The 16,643-nt window shown below is 36.4% G+C and overlaps 2 protein-coding genes across 3 annotated transcripts in view; one reads left to right on the forward strand and one right to left on the reverse strand.

Moving 5' to 3' along the window:
• The window catches only part of dar1 (dendritic arbor reduction 1), a 506,171-nt gene that overhangs the window by 97,369 nt on the left and 392,159 nt on the right, over nt 1-16,643 (forward strand). The window lies entirely within an intron of this gene.
• LOC137233677 (uncharacterized) overlaps nt 188-16,643 on the reverse strand; it is a 304,557-nt gene continuing 288,101 nt past the window's right edge. The window contains exons 4-5 of the transcript XR_010947532.1: nt 315-461; nt 188-226 (exon numbers count right to left, since the gene is read on the reverse strand). The gene's annotated coding sequence lies outside the window, so the exon portion shown is untranslated. The remainder of the gene's footprint in view (nt 227-314; nt 462-16,643) is intronic.

The raw sequence follows: 16,643 nt of genomic DNA on the forward strand, positions 1-16,643 counted from the left end.
TGTTTTAAGTTTCCATTTTTTTAAATTCACAAAATTTCATCGAAACAAAGTGTGTTTTATATTAAGTAAACCCTAAAATGCAGATTCTAAAAATAATCAAATTAGCAACAACCGCCAAATACTCTTATTCCCCTAACTAATATTTATGGTAAAAATTGGCAACATCGAAAGCAACACCCCCTCGGGGTAATTAACATATGCGCACGATTTTCAAAACCAATAACAGCTGCAATAAAGTATATGATAGAATTGTGTAAGGTATATTAAAAGTAAAACCAAATGAATAAAATTGAGATACGCGAATCATTACTTACGTACAAATGCAACTACATAAGAGTTCGAGCCCACTTCTTACGACCCCAACCCCAACCAATAGCAGCGGTCAGTCAGTGAATATATGTATATTTACATACATTTGTTGTCGTGATGGCTTGCAGCGAAATTAAACAATTTGTTGCTATCTGTAAAAAAAAAATAAATTTTGTAAGAAATACAATCGAAAATAGGTAATACTTAGTTCGAAAAAATAATATTCGAATGAAGCAATAAAAATGTCTTACGTTTTATGAAAACTAAAATATAATTTTTTTTGCCACGAAGAAATAGAGTCGAAAAATATCCTATGCTCTCTCTAAGATCAATCCAGAATCATGCTTTTTAGTCTGGTGCTGCTTTCGACTGAGTAGGCAATTGAAAAGTAAAGCCCTCTCTCGACAAACAGAATTCAAGCCGCTCACCATACCTGTACTGAGAGGAAGGGCAAGACCTCCACTGAGTTGGGAGGGGCAGGAAGAGGAAGACTTGACCTCCATTGGTGCTCTCAATTGTAGTCAGCTATCACGAAACAGGATTAAGCGCCAATGAATAATGATGATATTTTTTAATCTATATCTATATATGTATGTTATAAATCAAAATCTTAAATTTTGGAAAAAGCCAATTTCGGTCACTACGGTCCCTTGCGGAGGGATCGTCCCTCGTTCACTTACTCCAGAGAGGCTTCGAACCTAACCCCGGTCTTTGGAATTGGTACTGCTGCGTCTGCTGAAAAGAAATAGAGATACATAAAATAGCCACACTTTTGTCTGTATATCTCGCGCAAAGCGTAGTTTCCTAATAATCGTTGCGAACACAATTTCTTTAAATCATTTGTGGCTATTTGGCGGTCACGCACAAAGGCGACTTACGGTTGCTATTAATGGTCTATTAATACTCATGAATCTCGTGGCACAGTGTGCCTTCAGCTTTTTCGGCTGTTTTTAAGAGCTACAATTTCCGATGTGCGAACAGTACCAATCTCGACCACCAGTTGCTAACACGCCTCCTGACCTTCACACCATATGCTAGCACAGAAGCTATAGGACTGCGACTTCGAACTCATACCTTCGTCGACGTCATTTTCCTAGAAGCTCTAGGTGTAGCTCCGAAGACTTTCTAACGGATGCTTTTGTTACGATATGGTGCCGAGCTACACCAGAGAAACACCTTGAAACGTTAGGGAAGGTTACCGCCTTAGACATCATAAGCAAACTACGTGGATGCCATTGCGTAATGGGCGAAAATCGTATAATCCTCGGCGCATCTACATAATTAAAATTTTACAAAGACCTTGGATAAAATTTTTAAAATGTAGACCAAAGTTTGCAGACGTTTGTGTTCACATCATTGATTTCAATAGTCTTCCTTAAATCAAAACGATATTTTAAAATGAAAGTCGACCCATTTTAAGTTGAAATATGTTTACTGCTGTTTTCCGGCCTTATGATATAAGAGCTCATTATGGATGACCGCATAGCTTCAGTTTTCAGACTAGTTCGACTGTCCACTACGTTAGGGTAGTAGCACACATGGTCATTAGTTCCACTGTCTTGGGAAAGCTTTTGCTCTACCACTCTCAGTGTTCTTGCGAAGGACAAAGCCTCACCTGGTAAATATGTATATGTGCCTACGTATTCACATTTGTAAAAGGAGCCGTAACGTGTTGGTGATATTTAAACTTGGTTGATAGGCTATAATCAATGCGATTCACTCCAAGGGACTAGTTTGGATAGGGCCGCAAACTTTATGTCAAACCGGATGACTTGGGTATTGAAGGATGAAGTGTGAAAATCAAAATTAACATTTCAGACGCTTTGTTTAATTTTGCAAATAAAAAACAGATGTTTGAATATAAGGTCAAGTGATTTTTCAAACCCTTCTATCTTCAACTTATGTATGAGGTAAGAATCATTTCAAATGAGTGTTTATGTCCCTAGAACCTACTAAAGGATTTTGAATCACTGATTTTGCTTATTCTTTCATCCAATCGCAATATAATTTTTTTTTTTAAATCGGCACCTTTTTTGGGTATTTTGCTTTCTTAAACAACTTGAGGACAATTTGAAAACAATTTGATATGCCTTGGGTCATTTTATTTGAATTCATTGTTCATTATTAATTTTTTGAAAAAAATATGCAAAGTGAGCATATAAATTTATTATATAACTTTTCTTTTAATGTTTTATTTTAATAACTTAGCGAATTGGATGATGCAAAGTCCGTGTTAAGCTGACATCGAAAAGGCCTCTTTTTTAAAATAACTTTTGAACAATTAGAAAGAGTTAAATTTAGCAATTAGTTTCTTATAACTGGCAGTGATGCGCATCCGTTGATACCACTTTCGACCATATCCGACCAATTTTCGACATGAACAATAAATGGCCTAAATAGTCCTAAACCATTAGAAAATATAGCAACGCGCCGGACGCCGCCGCCGATATTTTTGACATTCGGCGGCGGCGTGCGAAAAACGACCAAAATCAGCGGCGGCGGCGATGTTTATCGGCGGCGTGTATCTCTAACTTGAACCACACCGTTTGATGTGTGTTTTGTTGTGCTTTCACGTGCGTTTATGTAGGTCCCGTCCCGACACGTTGTGGGTAAGTTGAATAGCAGCACGTCTCATATGCAAAGATATGCGGCAGTTACCCACCGACGTGTGCCGTACGTAAGGACGTTTGTCGTACGAAGCACGTTTGACCGAACTCTCAAGCCCGTAGGAATCAATGTGTGCGTCTGTGTACATGTACATAACATATTTGTGTGTGTATTGTTTACAGATAAGCACTGTTGCCATTGACCATTTTACATGTATGCTTATGAAAACATCAACTTTTTCCAATTTAATTTTTGATATTGTAAAAGGCCGGAATACATATTAAATAAGTATAAATAGATTACATATTTATAATAAGCACTTTTACATAATTATTTCGAATTATTTTCACAATTTTTCAAACTTTAATTAGGTGTTTTTGCATAAAATTGCAAACGGTCAAAAATTAGCGCACAAAAGTTTACTAGGCAACTCTGTCTAGTGAGAGAGCGATCAGCTGACACGTTCTTACGGAAAAAATCAAAATTGTTTTGATTTCTACGTTCCGGGCTACGTACGTACGGGCGTTGCACGTCGGTGAGTTTTCGTTTACATTGCACACTCATAAGATAGGTCGTGTCAGCTGACACATTTTTGGTACGTACGTTCGTGAGTAACTGCCGCAATAATCTCGGCCTTAATCTCCTAAATAGGGAGAAGGAAAGGGTAACGGAATATGGAAGAAAGAGAGGAGAATAACGTTAGAGACATGTAAGTGTTCAATATAGAGCGGGAGGAGGAAATAAAGATATATAGGAATAGAAGTAGGGAAAAGAAATGAGAGTAGATGTAGGCCAAAAGAGACAGACTTATTGCAACACAAATTGGGAAAGGGAGGGTTGAAAAGGAGGAAAGATTTTGAGGAGTGGGTGAAAGCAACTTTTGGAAGTCCCTTTAAAACCATAAAGTACAACCAAAAATAAGGATGCTTGAGTACTGTTCGAAGTTTTATTAGAAAAAAAAAAATGTTGTCCCGAATTTTAGAATCGTGTTAAAGGTTGAAGAGCTGGACTAAAAACGATATCAAAAATCTATAAAAACGAGAATCATAACAAAATGGAAATCAGTTTGAGGAACAAAACGAAAAGTAGTCTTTGAAAACACGAGACTGAAACGAAACAGAGATAAATTTTAATGACTAAACCAAATACTTTGATAAAATACTACTCCAGCGAAATGGCCATAAGTTGGAGTAAAAAACTCACAGCCAACATATTTGAAGAACTGAACCAAAGCCGAAACCAAAACGTTATTTAAAGTCGGTTCAATCTCTCATCAGTTCTCGAGTTATATGCGTACATGAGTAACGAACGCTATTGTTTAGTGTTTTTCGTATCTCTTTATGAGCTAGTATCTGTAACTATACTCGGCTGAGAGGGACGATATGAGCGAGCAGGAAATGTTCCGAGATTTACCCTAGTTGTTTTAATTTGATGATATTAGTGTGAGTTCTATTATTTTTTTTTTTTTGGTTTGGTAAAATTGGGACAACCTTAGAGAATTTGGAAATTACTCGCTTCTATGCCTCCTGCTTGGCGCACTCCAGGAACAAGCAAATAGTGTCAGAGGCATTATGCTGAATTGACACTTTTTTATAGCTAGATACAACAACAAACATATTTTCGTTTATTTATAAATTTATGCCGAATATATTTTTAGTGTCTAATAATGAAAAAGAAATACCCAATGGGCCACAGACGATAGGCTACGCATGCTGGTCAAATGCCAAATAGCTACACGCCAACAACAAATTCAATCCCCGGCAAATGTTCGAACTGTCAACGAGCCTTTCAGACCGGCTGTGGCTATCAACAATTGGAAAAAACTTTTAAAAATCAATAAAATTATGTAAATTAAGCAATTTTTTTTTTCATTCACAAAAAAACTCACGCAACTGCTTGAACGTGTGTGTGCCAACAAAACCAACACACACACAATGTGCCCAACTAAAAGCTATGATAAACCATGATGTGGTCAGTTTTTGGTATTTCACACACAAAATTCATTCACAAAAATTCCAGTCAGCTTTTCAAAAAATTAAGAAAAAGCTTTGGCAGGCGTAAGAGTTATAATTGCTATAAAGACAATAACGCTGTGCTAAAACAAAAAAATATTAACCATATTTTGCATGAATAAAGAACTTTTCTGATGCAAATTTTATCTATTGTGCTTATAAAAAAAATTCTTTAACTTTATTTATAAGTAAACATATTGAAATTTACCGTTTGATACTGGTACGTTTGGCAAAACTGTTAACAGATTACGCATTGGCAACACGTATCGCATAGACATTAAAAAAATTAAAAAACTTAATATTAGTAATAAAATGGAAGAAAATAAGGTAGAAAACGGAATAAAAGTGAGCCAAACTTGGCCTGCTGCCAAAAATATTTGAACTTTTGCCGGTGCTAGTCCAGCTGGGGTGTGTTTACAGTTAATCCTTTAAGACATAAACGTTAGTAACAGGTATCCCGGCATATATTGAAATTTTGAGTTTATGTTTTTGAATTTGACAAATTTCTTTCAGAATAAGGTTGAATGAAAATGTTACACTGCAAACAATTTTACAAGAGCATTCTAGGTAGCAACGCTTAGGTGTGATCCAATGTGCTTTACACAAATTTTTCATCCAATGAGCCGTGTTTTCGAGATGGTAGCGGATATAAAATGATACCAATATTGAAATGTTTCGCAATTTTTTTTTAATTTAAAATAAGTGGCAACGTTGTTAAGATATCCAGAATTCCACCTTGTACTAGGTATTTGCCAATAACGGACTCCAAACGGCCAACGGAATAGACCATCAAGAAAGACGGCACTATTTATCAAACCAGTCATGTTTAAAATATATGAGTATAACAATGTGCCCGTTGAAAAAATCAATCACCAACTTTTTAAACTCAAAAAAACCAAAAAATTTCTGAAAACGAAGAAAAAATGGGATTTATTTTGCGCCACAGAAAAGCTTCCCTTAATCTGCCCAAGTATTTTGCTTAATTTTATGAAGTAAACTATACTAGCAGCAGAACTTTACTGCTGATAGCGATATCATCGATACCAGCGCCGTAAGTTTTGCTTACTCCAAACTGGAAAAAAGAAGCGGAAAAGATGTGTTCGATGGTGAATGAGGACAGAACGAAGTACCTGCTGTCAATGAGCAAAGAGTCAGTTGCCAGAGCACCCCACCAAAGTTGGCAGCCATAATTTCGAAATAGTAAAAGACTTCGTTTATATGGGAACCAGAATTAACACAAACAACATCATCAGCACTGAAATCCAGAGAAGAGTCACCCTTTCCAATAAATGCTACTTTGGACTAGGTAGGCAATTGAAAAATAAGGTCCTCTCGTGGAAATGGAAAACCATTCTCTACGAGTATCTTATCGTACCCGGCCTGCTATACGGTGCAGAAGTTTGAACCATGCCAACATCAGATGAAGCGGCTATAGGAGTGCTCGAGCGAAAAGTTCTTCGAAAGATTTACTGACCTCTCCCCGCTTTACGCAGACATCAACATAGTCCAGCGAATTAAAACGCAGCCCCTACGCTGGCTAGGCCAAGTTATGGAAATGAAAGATGACGCTCCGGCTAAGAAAGTATTTTTATCCGAACTCAGCCGTGGAAGTAGAGAAAGAGATCGGCTCCCACTCTGCTGGAAGGGCCAAGTGGTAAACGATTTACATTCCCTTAGTGTGACGCATTGACGCCAGTTGGCAGATTGAATGAGCGACTGGTGCGCCTTGTTGGACGGCCATAACCGTTAAACCGGTTAGCTCCAATTAAGTAAGTAAGTAAATAACTGTCAATGTTGTGGATCTTTAGGCAAGGTCTGCGGCTTTACAGTCGAGTACTCTTATTCACTGAGCTTACTCGTACATGTAAATATTGTGAGAAATATTCCATCAGGTATTTCTTGATTTCAAAAAATAAAGAAGTGTAATCATTTCTACTCTATAGTCAAAATATTTATCTAAGCCTTACTAACCCAATTGAGATCTCTATCTATGTTTCAAGGTGTGTTTATTGGGGTGGTCTTTATTATTAAAATAAACGATTTTTTGCAGTTTGACTCTTTTAAACGATAACACCAAGATCGAAAATATTACATTTAGTTTTACTTATTTTAATTATAGACTGTTAGGGTCCACTTGCAAGTGGGCTTAAAGGGTGTCACATAGGGGTAAAAACCTAGTTTCCTCTATGTAGACGAAAGAGAAAGGTTTGGTTTTCATGGGAAATGACGGCCACCGTGGTGTGATGGTAGCGTGCTCCGCCTACCCCACCGAATCCCCTGGGTTCACACCCCGGCCAAAGCAACATCAACATTTTAGAAATAAGGTTTTTCAATTTGAAGAACATTTTTCTAAGAGGGGTCGCCCCTCGGCAGTGTTTGACAAGCACTCCGAGTGTATTTCTGCCATGAAAAGCTCTCAGTGAAAACTCATCTGCCTCGCAGATGCCGTTCAGAGTCGGCATAAAAACAAGTAGGTCCCGTCCCGCCAATTTGTAGAACAAATTAAAAAGGAGCACGACGCAAATTGGAAGAGAAGCTCGGCATAAAATCTCTTCGGAGGTTACCGCGCCTTACATATTTTCTCCATTGGAAACGTTTAAATCGCGTTGCACAGGGGTTAAAGGCAGATTATGCTACGAAGACTTAATATATTATTATATGAACTTTAAACAGTGCGCGAAATACCTTATTACTACGGGCCCTGATTGAAAGTGGAATCACGGTCACGGATCGAAAATTATTTTCACTCAAACGATAGATATGAAACGGTCAACCTTTTGTTGAAAATGACAGTAAATTATGGATACTATGAATACGAATTGTCCCCACCTCACACACGTTATTACTCCGATTCACCATCTTAGATGTATTGTGATTTCAATTCATTAAGTTAAAATAGACGGATTTTTATTGTATTTTTTATACTCAGTTGAGCAGAGCTCACAGAGTATATTAATTTTGATTGGATAACGGTTGGTTGTACAGGTATAAAGGAATCGAGCTAGATATAGACTTCCATATATCAAAATCATCAGCATCGAAAAAAAATTTGATTGAGCCATGTCCGTCCGTCCGTCCGTCTGTCCGTTAACACGATAACTTGAGTAAATTTTGAGATATCTTGATGAAATTTGGTATGTAGGTTCATCTCAGATCGCTATTTAAAATCAACGATATCGGACTATAACCACGCCCACTTTTTCGATATCGAAAATTTCGAAAAACCGAAAAAGTGCGATAATTCATTACCAAAGACGGATAAAGTGATGAAAATTGGTAGGTAGGTTGAACTTATGACGCAAAATAGAAAATTACTAAAATTTTGGACAATTGGCGTGGCGCCGCCCACTTTTAAAAGAAGGTAATTTAAAAGTTTTGCAAGCTGTAATTTGGCAGTCGTTGAAGATATCATGATGAAGTTTGGCAGCAAGGTTACTCCTATTACTATATGTATGCCTAATAAAAATTAGCAAAATCGGAGAACGACAACGTCCACTTTTAAAAAATTTTTTTTTTTAAAAGTCAAATTTTAACAAAAAATTTAATATCTTTACAGTATATATGTCAATTACGGCAACATTCAACTCCATTAATGATATGGTGCAACAAAATACAAAAATAAAAGAAAATTTCAAAATGGGCGTGGCTCCGCCCTTTTTCGTTTAATTTGTCTAGGATACTTTTAATGCCATAAGTCGAAAAACAATTTACCAATCTTTGAAATTTGGTAGGGGCTTAGATTCTAGGACGATAACTATTCTCTGTGAAAAAGGGCGAAATCGGTTGAAGCCACGCTCAGTTTTTATACACAGTCAACCCCCTGTCCTTCTGCTCGGCCCTTAACACGATAACTTGAGCAAAAATCGATATATCTTTACTTAACTTAGTTCACGTGCTTATATGAGCTCACTTTGTATGGGTATAAAAAATAGCCGAAATCCGAGTATGACCACGCCCACTTTTTCGATATCGAAAATTACGGAAAATTAAAAAAATGTCATATTTCTATACCAAATACGAAAAAAGGGATGAAACATGGTGAGGTAATTGGATTGGTTTATTGACGCAAAATATAACTTTAGAAAAAACTTTGTAAAATGGGTGTGACACCTACCATATTAAGTAGAAGAAAATGAAAAAGTTCTGCAAGGCGAAATCAAAAGCCTTTGGAATCTTGGGAGGAATACTGGTCGTGGTATTACATATATGTATAAATAAATTAGTGGTACCCGACAGATGATGTTATGGGTGAAACTGGTCCACATTTTGGTCAATATCTCGAAAATGCCTTCACATATACAACTACAACCACGCCTGTTTAGAATACTCATTAACACCTTTCATTTGATACCCATATCTTACAAACAAATTCTAGAGTCACCCGTGGTCCACATTTATGGCGATATCTCGAAAAGGCGTCCACCTATAGAACCAAGGCCCACCCCCTTTTAAAATACTCATTAACACCTTTCATTTAATTACCCATATCGTACAAACAAATTCTAGAGTCAGCCCTGGTCCACCTTTATGGCGATAGCCCTAAATGGGTCCACCTTTTTAAAATTAAATATTAAAATTCATTCAAAAATAAATTGGGGTTTTTTTTTTTGTTAGTTTTCAGTTAGTAGTCACGGATCGTAACACACGATACGGGCCCAGAACAAAAATTTACATATGATATCGCCTACTATTAACTTGTCGATTGTGGGAATTAGAAAATGCTTCATAGGGAAATCCGAACTTATACTCATGTGCTATATGTTTCAAATCGCGCCTAAAACTTGAGTGTGAGATTTTTGTTTTTCGTATTACTGTTTGTAAAGATGAGCCTGGAAAAAAAGGATATTTGATTTATAAGAACTATCCTAATAGTTGTGTATGTATCGGATTGAAACAAAAATAGCCAATAAGGTGAATATAATTTATTTAACGAGCAAGGTAAAAAAAATTTTATTCAGCAAATAAAAGTCTGAAGTTGCCCCTTAGCACCATATTAGCTAAAGGCTCTAACATACGTATATATTTATCAACTTGATTATATGCGGTTTGTTAAGTAGACACTGCAAAGTAACTGTCACATTAATACGGCTTAATGTTGATGTTTGCATTTAAAAAGTTTAACTAACTTTCACAACTAATAATTCCTTTGTGCAGTGAATAATTACACTTTTCAACAAAATCTAACTATTAGAAAAATATACAATATCAATTGTTAAGTCATAATCGTAGTATTTTATAAAATTGTTGAAAAGTGAACTTGATAAAGTCAGCTCAAAAAAATATTTTGTAAAGCCTAGTGATTCTAACTCTCTTAAATTTTATCCACTATTTTCTTTTCGTTACTTGTTCGCTCTCAGATAAATCTATTTATGTAGACATATGCTCATTTTCTGCTGGTTTCATTAGCCATCATCCGGTGGAAAAATCCTGAGCCAGATAAATAATTTTGCATGTAAATGCAACAACAACGATTTGATCCAGATAAATCCAGATGGAAGTCTGGTTCAATTTGTGAGCCAGATAATTTGTTAATTACTTCTTCTTAGTTTGGCAACGCTGCCGTTAATAAACCTACTTTTTCAAAAAAAGATGTCGCTGCTTAGCCTTTCGCCGTATTAGTTAAATGAAAAACAGCGGAGACATCTGCCTATCACATTTCACGTGTGCCAAAATTTCACGACATCTGCTTCTCAAGTATCTCAATGATCCAGAGCATTCCAGTGAGAATTGAGCGTTAGCCGGCGCCGTAAAAGTCACTGGATGACGGCAATTCTCGGCAGTCAAATGACAAATTAATCGTTTAATTAACGGTTTCAAGTAATTGAAACTTAAATGGTAAGACAGCTGTAGGTAAGTGAATGTAATAATCAGTTGTTGTTGTTGTTGATGCAAGCGGCACTAATTCACTACAACAAACTAACTACATTCATACATATATATGTATGTATATATGTTTCCACGTACATGTGTGCAAACGATTGACTTTACCCCTCCTCCTTTCCTCTTCTTTTCGAGGTACATATTTTAAATTAAAGCCTCACTGGCTTTGACAACTTGTAGTGACAGACCTGACAGCACTTAGCTGCGCATTTTTTTCAATTCGATAGCAGCGGCGACTGTCAAACGCATTCTAATTCCTACTTTAATGGCGCTGCCATTTTTTTTGCATCAAGATCGGCTTAAATACTATATGCATAAATTATGTACATTATACTCACTCAAAAAAAAAAAAAAAATTCCTTAAAACAAGGCTTTCTAGTCGAGGTTCTCACCTCTACAGTCGAATGCTCTTATTCACGGAGCTTACTCGTACGAAGTATTCATGATTGAAAAAATGGAAGAAAAAATTTCGCTCAAATTAATGAAAAATGTTATCGATTTCCTCTCAAAAATTAATCGATTTTATATCTTAGTTGAAATGGCCGGTTAGTGAGACACTCACATAGAATGAATTCGTACTTAGTGTTGATTTATTATGTAGAAGTTATCGATTATTTGTGGAAAAACTATTGATATACTATAAAAAAGTTATCGGATTTTATCAGAAAGTTGTTGATTTCTTATCGGTTTGTTAGCAATTTATTACCGGCTGCTTATCGAAAAGATATCGGTTTGTTTTCAAAAATGTATTGCTCGGGCCGGGTATTACTCTTGAATTCCGCGGCCGATGGAGTGCCGAATCCCGACGTCTTTCTAGGGCTAAACAGGTTGTTAAATAAGGGTGTAATCTACATAACCCACTCCAAAATTCTTATAAATGCTGATACTCCTTATATCCAAATTTAAATTCAATTTATTGTTCCATATATAAGTATCTAATCCCAAGTCAAGAGCTAGGCGATCGCAGAAGGCGAAGTCCATCAGCCGAAGCAGGGAACGAGAGTCAGAAACGAGAGCTCAAGAGTAATTCAGCTAGAATTCCAGTATTGAGTACGCGGATACCGTTTGCCACAGCGACAGTTGCAAGAAACAATGTAGTGCATTGGAGTGCTGGCCTTTTCTTATCGAAAATATATCGATTTTTACCGACCATCGGCAGCGAGTGTATTCGTCACTTTCTCATGCACCGACTCTCTGAGGAGTTTTTCTATTTTAGAGAGCCAAAATGTTCCCTGAATCTCAAATTTTATTTACTAAATTGGCTTAAAGGACCATACTTGACTATTATCTTACCTTAAATTACAGATCGCCGTGGAAAATCCAATTTAATTCGCTAAAAGCCTCCTTACATACAAAGCTACCATTCATTACTTAACATCCATTGCCCATTTAAAATTTCCTTCTCATCCATCTTTTCATCCTTAATAACTGCATTGTTGAAACTTGCCCAATCTTAACGTGTGGGCGAATGTTTTAGCCAAAGGCTTTTTGTTTCCCACTTAGTTTGATGGCACTCTTCTCATTTCGGTGCTAATAGAACAACAAGATCAAAAACGAAAACATAAACTAAATGTTCAAGTCATTAAAGTTCGTTGTTGCATAGAAACGGAAACAAAATCTGCTTGTCAGTTTGTGCTTAAGTGTTGTCAATAAAATTTTCGAAACTACAAACACACACACTTGCGCTTTTATATGTACAATTGATAATCCTTCTACTTAGACTAGAGATGAGTGCAAATTATTGGGAGGTACCATACTTGATTCAAAGTGGCATAGGGAAAGCTTATAGAATATTTCGATTGAGAGGGAGACTCATCGTCCACGAAACACGTAGTTCGCGGGATCAGTTCCCAAATATTTTAAATATAAACGGTTAGGTTGCAAGGCTGAATATAACTTTTCGGGATAGAAAGAATTGAGGGTGTGTGATTTGTAGTGAACTCATCTCTAATTCGATTTAAGCACATCGCTATATTCAGGCTAAGGGTTTTCATACGAGGCTTTGTAAAAGCCAAAGTTACAAACGCAATTATGCGTTTGTTATTTCCTCTTTACTTTAGTGATGTCATTGTAATTATAAAATGTTGCTGGTAACGATATAGCAAGTGACAAATACACTGCACATCGTGCAAATAGTGATCCTTCTGATGATCATTTACAGTGGGCGACATCATACTTCTTGGATACGATTGCACGCAACTAAAATAATCTGTGCTTAGATAAGTAAAAGAAAGAAACTTTTGATTAAAACTCTGCCAATTTAGACTAATGTTGCTTCAAAGGTACAGATGGAGGGGCAGTGCGGAAGATGTAGATATTCATCTGTTCCCTATAAAGACATCTTAACCAGCCTTTTTTATGCTCTTACAAATTTGAAGTCATACAAGGCGCGGTACACCTCCGAGGAGATTAGGGCCAAGCTTCTCTTCCAATTTACGTCTTGCTCGTTTTTTTTACAAATAAGTTTTCGCTGAGAAGCTTTTCATACTTAGCAGAAATACACTTACAATTTTTTTTAAATTGTAAAAACTCTATTTAAGATTTTAGTGTTGATTTTCTAAGGCGGTTCGCGCGTATATGCATATAATTTGCAGCCGAGGTGTTGTCAACTTGAAATTCAGTGTGGGAGGGGGGAGTGCGATTATATAAACATATCACATATTAAGAGCAAGAGAGTCGAGCTAATACCGAAAAGGGTTTGTTATCAAAAACCATATAAGGGTGTTATTCTTATGTTTTCTGCTTTAGGGGTTTCTCTGTGTATGACGCTATTTATCCTATCGATTCTCCCCAACAGGCTAAAGGAAAGGCGCTGCGAAGATCTTTTCGCTAGAATCTTCTGGACCTTCTTTTCGTCTTCTTTGACAACTTCAATGTTTCCAACTATGTTGGATTGCAAGGCTAAATAAAGTCGTTTGCAACAAAATTATAGGTTGAACATTATATGTGATATAAAACGGCCGGATGCTGCATTATCTGCCTTATGAATTGAACAGAGAAAATTTCTGTTAACATCGTCCTCTCATATTTTCTATAAGACTTTAACATATGGACTCATTTAGTCAATGTGATAGGCCAGTTCAACCTAACCTGGCAACTGCCTTTAACTAATGCTTCACCTCCATTTTTAGGGAAAAGAGAATGTGGACCACTACCAACAACAAAACAGATGTTTTATATTAGTGCTGCCAGCTCTCATAAAGTTAATCCAGATCGTTCCAATGAGATTTGATCGTGAGTCAAAGCTCGAAAACTCAATGGAATGCTCCAAATAAGTGTTTCAGCCAATACCGCCGGTTCGCCCTGTATGTTACTTACCAGGTTGTACTTATTGCTCCTGCCAAAAAAATCTTTTTTTTCATCTTACTTAGATCAATTATCACAGAATTTGCCGTAGCCTTTAGTTAAAAAATAACGATTTTACTGACAAAAAAAAAAAAACAGTTAAATTCTTCCTTCCGCTTGCTTGAATTCGTAGCAAAACCACAACTTAATGCTGGTTGAGGAAAATATTCATTTAGCCATGTCCGTTCGTCCGTCCGTCCGACCGTAAACACGATAACTTGAGTAACTTTTGACGTATCTTGATGAAATTTGGCATGTAGGTTCCTGGGTGCTCGTCTCAGAACGCTATTTAAAATGAACGAAATCGAACTACAAACACGCCCACTTTTTGGAAATCGAAAATTAGGAAAACCGAAAAAGTACGATAATTCATTACCAAAGACGGCTAAAGCGATGAAACTTGGTAGGTGCGTTGACCTTATGACGCAAAATAGAAAATTTTAAAAATTTTGGGCAATGGGCGTGGCACCGCCCACTTTTAAAAAAGGTAATTTAAAAGTTTTGCAAGCTGTAATTTCGTAGTCGTTGAAGATATCATGATGAAATTTGGCAGACACGTTCTCCTATTACTATATGAATGCTAAATAAAAATTAGCAAAATCAGAAGACGCACATGCCCCTTTAAAATTTTTTTTTTAAATTCAAATTTTAACAAAAAATTGAATATCTTTACCGTATATAAGAAAATTATGTCAAAATTCAACTCCAGTAATGATATGGTGAAACAAAATACAAAAATAAAAGATAATTTCAAAATGGGCGTGACCCCGCCCTTTTTCATTTAATTCGTCTGGAATACTTTTAATGCCAGAAGTCGAACAAAAAATTCCAATCCTTTTGAAATTTGGTAAGGGCATAGATTCTATGGCGAGAATAGTTTTCCGTGGAAATGGGCGAAATCGGTTGAAGCCACGCCCAGTTTTTATACATAGCCAACCGTCTGTCCTTCCGCTCGGCCGTTAACATGATAACTTGAGCAAAAACCGATATATCTTTACTAAACTTAGTTCACGTACTTATCTGAACTCACTTTATCTTGGTATAAAAAATGGCCGGAATCCGACTATCACCACGCCCACTTTTTCGATATCGAAAAATGAAAAAAATGCCACAATTCTATTCCAAATATGAAAAAAGAGATGAAACGTGGTAATTGGATTGGTTTATTGACGCAAAATATAACTCTAAAGAACACTTTGTTAAATGGGTGTGACACCTATCATATTAAGTAGAATGAAATGAAAAACTTCTGCAAGGCGAAATCAACAGCGTTTGGAATCTTGGCAGGAATACTGTTAGTGGTATTGCATACATAAATAAATTAGCAGTACCCGACAGATGATTTTCTGGATCACCTGGTTCACATTTTGTTCGATATCTCGAAACTAAGGGCCACTCCCATTTAAACCCTCATTAACACCTTTCATTTGATACCCATATCGTACAAACACATTCTAGAGTCACCGCAGGTCCACCTCTATGGCGATATCTCGAAAAGGCGTCCACCTATAGAAGTAAGGCCCACTCCCTTTTAAAATACTCTTTAATACCTTCCATTTGAAACCCATACCATACAAACACATTCCCGGGTTACCCTATCTTCATTTTGCTAAATGGTCATTTCCCCTTATTTTGTCTCCAAAGCCCTCAGCTGAGTATGTATTGTTCGGTTACACCCGAACTTAGCCTTCCTTACTTGTTTATAATATAATTCCTTCAGAAAAATTATTTCCGGACTTTAAATTTCTTATTCCGAAAGAAACAATTAAATTCGGAATTTTATTTTATAAGTCCGAAAATTGGACTTAAATTCGGACTTTTGTTTTTCAAGAACAGAATTTGACAACAGGACCAAATAAGGAGATGACAACATTTTTGTACAAGAACAGAATAAAAGTCCAGCCCTATAACTATGGAGCGGCTCATCCAAATTGATTTTTTTTTTAGTTTTTATTTCCGGACTTATAAAACAAGTCGAAAAATAAAAAGGATGCATTATTCGTCATGAAAATGCTATGGAGACCCCCGCGACCCCATATAATTTCCCCTAGGACAATTTTTTTACCCGGACTTTTTCGAGTCAGAAATAAAAAATAAATAATTATTAAAGTTGGTCCCTGCTTCATTGCTGAACTGCTACAAACACATTCAATTGGAAAAATTTGCACAACTACAAAAGCATGGCTTTGTGTTTGCAACATGAAAGATGAGTTTTACCTCCAAAGGGAAGACAAATTAGTTTCTGATTGCTAAAAGACGGCAAGGCTTCCGAATATTATCGTAAAGTACCAATTAACCCTAAATTCTCGATACAGATACTGTGCTAAGAGTTTTTAATCTTAATCATCAGTTTAATAAATTTTTATTATCTATCAAAAGGCAATGGAAATGAAAGATTGTTTAGATACGTTGCTTAACTTGCGTCGCACTCGTTGTAGATAATAAAAACAAAAGCCACGTACACTCTTCGGATGGTCTCCTAAGCCAGAA

This window comes from Eurosta solidaginis, chromosome 5 (assembly GCF_040869045.1).
Source record: "Eurosta solidaginis isolate ZX-2024a chromosome 5, ASM4086904v1, whole genome shotgun sequence".
NCBI classification, from domain to species: Eukaryota; Metazoa; Arthropoda; class Insecta; order Diptera; family Tephritidae; genus Eurosta; species Eurosta solidaginis.